At 37.7% G+C, this 5,316-nt stretch overlaps 1 non-coding gene across 1 annotated transcript; it reads right to left on the minus strand.

Annotated features, from left to right (window-relative positions):
• Window positions 1-3,357: 3,357 nt before the first annotated feature.
• Window positions 3,358-3,521, minus strand: LOC114651485 (U1 spliceosomal RNA). The gene has a single exon (XR_003716187.2). It is a non-coding gene; the product is annotated as a U1 spliceosomal RNA (small nuclear RNA).
• Between the last annotated feature and the right edge of the window lie 1,795 nt (window positions 3,522-5,316).

The raw sequence follows: 5,316 nt of genomic DNA on the forward strand, positions 1-5,316 counted from the left end.
ATCACACTTAACACGATGAATTAGTTACAGTGCTTATAAAAAGTTTTCAAACCCACTCCCAACATGGAGTGGGTATAGGATGCTTCACAACTACTTCTCTTATCCTACTGTGGGGTAGGACGAATTGTTATCCTAGTCAGACTTTTAGTGCAATTCCTAATACTAATACTTTGACGGTTGATAAATATGGGCACAGATCTCAATCCAATTGCGAATTTGTGGCTGGTCTTGAAAAACTCTATTTGCTCACAATTCCCATGCACCCTGACAGAGCTTGTAGTTTTTGCAATGAAAAACATGGAAAAATCTGCAAAGCTGATAGAGACCTACCCATACTGACTCAAGGCTGGAATTGCTGCCAAATGTCCATCTAGTAATTACTATATGGTAATCCGAGGGAATGACAGGTTGAAACTGCAACAAATTTTTGGTGTCCCCGTTTACTTGAAGAATTTAACAAAAATAATGCACAATGGCATTCAAAAAGAAAAAAGAATTGCTGTCCCTGTAACACTCTCAGTATGACGAGAATGACTATAAATAGGCTGTGGAGCTCTTTTGAGTGGTCTTGCTTTTATGGCCCAAGAATTGGAAGGGGTAAAGTCTTTTGTCCTCATTGGATGGTGTCTTTGCATTCTGGAGGAAGAAAAAGGCAAGACATTTAGTGGCAGCACCCCCTCTCAGCTCCAGGTGGTAGCACATACCTGGGAAGAACATGAAGGGTGACCTTCTGACGCACATTTGTGACAACTGCAATCAATTATTTTATTGTATTATATTTGTAATTGATGTTGGCCACTTTGCAGAAATCTTATTTCACTTTGACATTAAACAGCATTTTTCTGTTGAACAAAAATGGAAAATAAAATTCACTGTGATTCAATGCTGTATAGCAATAAAATGTGAAAACTTTCAAGGGGGGCAAATACTTTTTAAAGTCATTGTATTTTTGTGATGAAGAGCTGAACTGACCAGAGCAGGGTATTCAGTCAAAATTTCATTAGGTGCACATACCCAAAATTCTTTCACAGCAGTGGTCCAAACAATCAGCATGTCAAAAAACTGTAATTAATGTCAAAATATACATAATTATTTTCTATTAGTCATCATGTAAAACCAGGTTCTTTTCCAAATTTTGACTTCCATGTAAATCAAAGTTTGATAATATGGTCAAACTTTTACTATCAAGTTAAGCACATATTCTGATTCTACAATGTTCAAAATGTTAAGAATTACCAATTTTAGCACAGTTGTCTATATGTGCGTCTGTGTGTGTATGGAAAATTGAAAGTGATTTTCTTGTCTTAAAGTTACAGTTTTCATTGGAAAATTGTTTTTTTTTTTTGTTTTGTGTAGCACTCAGAGGTGACTACATCTTAGCAAAACCAGAATATTTTAGAACAGGCAGTTTCCTAGATATTAACCTATCTTCTTCAAACAAGTTGCTGTGCATTTTCCTTAGTACAAGCTATTGTTTTTGGTCCAGTACTTATTCATATCCTTCAAACCTTCAACCTATGTCCAATGATAGCTACCATAGAATTTTTTTTACTTTAACCATGATTTTTACATGATTTATTTAAATATACATTGTGGAACATGACCCAGACACAGACAGGCACACACATTGAAATCACCCCACACACGTTTATTCACAAAGTGCATATTTACAAAAGTGCTCCTCAGTCCCCAAGTCCTAAAAGTCCTGGCCAACACACAATGCCTTCTCTCTCTCTTCAGGCCACCTGCTTGCCTCTTCCCAGACCTCGTCTGTCTTCCACCCGACTCCAGTCCTGAATGAAGGGAGGCGGCCCCTTTTATAATCGCCCAGATGTGCTCCAGGTGCTTCCCGGCAATCTTCCACCGGCACTCCCCAGTGTGGCAGAAGTGCCGGCTGCGTAACCGATCCTCTTCTCCCCAGCACTTCTGGGTGTGGCGGAAGTGCTGAGGTCCAGGGTTCCCAAGGCATTTGGGTGCCCCCTGGTGGTCCCCATAGCCGCCAGGGCGTTTGCCCCCACATGGTCTGGGGAAGGCGTAAGCCCTCTTCTGGTCCCCAGCCACCTGCGACAACATATACACAAACACGCATACGCATATACTCACACACTTAAACAAATTTATAAGTGAACATCGTGGACAGCTTGTTTTCCCTAACCACGGTATATGCATAATGATGAAGAAAAAGAAATGAACACACACATAACATACCACTAGAACTGTAAAGGTCAACTTGAACAGATGCATTATTCCACCCCTGAAATAATCTGTCTGTGCAGCTTGTTTACTTCAAATGACCCAATGTGTTTTGGTTCAAATGAAATATTATGTATGTTGTTCACTTGATTCAATTTTCTGTACATTTTACTCTACATTTCTTTGTATACATAATAAATAATATAAGTTAATGTACTTGATTGCATATGGTGATGAGCAAACTTCATTAAATTCACTTCGGCTCCATTACAGCAAAATCACAAAAATGTTCAGGAATTTCGCCAAACACAGCAAAATGCATTGAAGTCAACGGGGAAGGAGAAAATGAACTAGTTTTGAGTGGATTATAATAATGCATTGGTCTTTAAAGTGTCCCTGACACCTAGGGAAAGTTCTGCCAACTATGCTGGAGCAACTATTGTAATGTGAGCTGGGGATCAACAGTGCTAACCTTTGCAAAACCATGCCTTCTTAAAATAAAATGAAAAAAAAAAAAAAAATATATATATATATATATATATATATATATATATATATATATATATATATATATATATATATATATATATATATATATATCTAAGATACACTGTATATATATATATATCAGTACGATTGCTAGTAGACGGGAAGCATGAATTTGCTAAGGCTTGGCCCTTGTAGGTTTGATAGCAATGAACTGAAAAATAGTTGTTTTTTTTTTAACTTGTCGCTTTTGCTCATTCCCTGCAAAAACATGCCAGTCCCTGCAGATGCCATCCATTATAGTACATAATTTGCACATAGTAGTAGGGTGTTGTACCGTGTTAACCATTATGGATGCAATGAGGAGTCAAGCAAAATGACACCTTTTATTGGCTAACTGAACATATTACAATATGCAGGCTTTCCTGAAGAATAATAATAATTCTTTACATTTATATAATAATTAATAATAATAATTTTTTGCATTTATATAGCGCTTTTCTCACTACTCAAAGTGCTCAGCAATTGCAGGTTAAGGGCCTTGCTTAAGGGCCCAACAGAGCAGAGTCCCTATTGGCATTGACGGGATTCAAACCGGCAACCTTCCGATTGCCAGTGCAGATCTCTAGCCTCAGAGCCACCACTCCGCCTGTAAAAAAAAAAAAAAAAAAAAAAAATCAGGGGAGAGCGCGAACACAGTCCCCCACTACCACAATTTATGCAGTCAAGTTTCCCACATTTGGGGAAATCACAGGGGTCAGCACACCCAGAGTGCAATGGATGAGCCTCACCCTTGGAGAACCACCTTAGTGATCATGGTATCTCCCCTGCCAGGTAAGTAAGTAAGTTTTCTCAGTACTCAAAGCACTATCCACACAGGGAGGAACCAGGAAGTGAACCCACAATCTTCCACAGTCTGCTTACTGCAAAGCAGCAGCACTACCACTGCGCCACCTGTGAGAATGGGCCTGAGCTGCCTCAAAAGCTTGCATATTGTAATCTGCACATATAAAATGGATATTTATTGTTTCAGATATACTGCCAAGGCCTCTATTGTTACTTTATTTACAGCTTACTTTACTGTTTTCATAATAAGTTTGATTAACATCTGAAGAGACCTTGTCTGTCATTCTTGACAGTTTCATACATTTAAACTAAAGACAACCTGGCTGCTTAATTTAAATCCTATTAACATTTATCTGCTTTTTCTGTTAACACATTTTATAGGCTAAATCATCATTAACTTAGAATGACAGTTTGTGCAATAAATAGAAGGAAATAAATTTTAGAAATTGTTATACCCCCAGAAACACATTAAATAATGCTGCATTTAAGGGTCCAATATTACTTTTTCATTATAGATTTAAATGCAGAGACTGTGGATGTTTTTACTCACTAAGAGGCAGGTTATTTCAAAGTTTGAGATTCCTAAAACTGAAGGCTGTAATCTTATATATATATATATATATATATATATACTGTATATGTCAATGTATGTGTGTGTGTATGTATGTATGTTCCAGCATCACTTCCGAACAGCTGGAGCGATTTTCATGAAACTTGGCACATATGTTTCTCATTGGCCAACTAAAAATACAGTAGGGTGAAATCAACCCTAACCCACCCCTTTCTGGGTTGGGTGGGGGGTGATCTTGTGGTCTTGTATGCATGTTATCATCCAGTTGACATTCGGAACGACCACCAGAGGTCCCACTGGAGGTGACGGTCAGCATTCTTGTATGTACACCACCGTGCCCCTGTTGCTTTTGAAATGGAGTTGGGTGGGTTGGCATCCCAACTATTTTTGGGACTCATTCTGTCTTTGTGACTCGAACAGCCATATACTGTATATATACAGACTGTAACAATCTTGTGGTCTTATATGTATGGTATCATCCAGTTGGTGCTCGGAACGTTTCTGGTGTGCTCCGTAAAAAGCATCTGACAGTTTTCTCATGAAAAAAAAACACTATAAAGATACTGGTCCTAACATTATAATATACATTCTGAGGTGTAGGCAGTTATAACTTGATCAATAGGAGGGGGGCACCTTTACAGATATTTGACCTCAGCCCTAAATTTCAATGAAAGCCAATATAAAGTCAAAGGTGGGGTTTTATGGTTGCATTTCCTAGTTTAATTACAGATCTCAAAGAAGCATTTTGAACTGCATTAGGGAATAAAATGATTCAGACTATACATAAAGGATTGTAGCAGTCAATTATATTTCAAGCAAATGTGTTCATTCACAATTCCATATTCTTATTATTCTGCATTATTATTATGATTATTATTCTACAAGGCGAGAAATATTTTCCTACACTTCCTAATATGAAAATACAGCAATCTGATGGTACAAACCTTTACAACAAAATCAAGTATGACCTTTGAAAAAACATTAGCCAAAGGGAAAACGAGAATCAATTAGACTTACACTTTACTGATCATGCCAAATTTGGCAGGGCTTGTAGCAATTATAAACAGTACACTTTGGATAGGGGGAATTACTGCCTGTGACACATCCCACACAGAATAATTAACACTTTTTATAGTTGTATTGGGCACAACAAGCCCTCTGTGGTTTTTGTTTTCCCCTTTACAGTGACTGATATACAGTACTGCATATATTTTATGAGG

The sequence above is a fragment of the Erpetoichthys calabaricus genome, chromosome 4, assembly GCF_900747795.2.
Source record: "Erpetoichthys calabaricus chromosome 4, fErpCal1.3, whole genome shotgun sequence".
Taxonomy (NCBI): domain Eukaryota; kingdom Metazoa; phylum Chordata; class Cladistia; order Polypteriformes; family Polypteridae; genus Erpetoichthys; species Erpetoichthys calabaricus.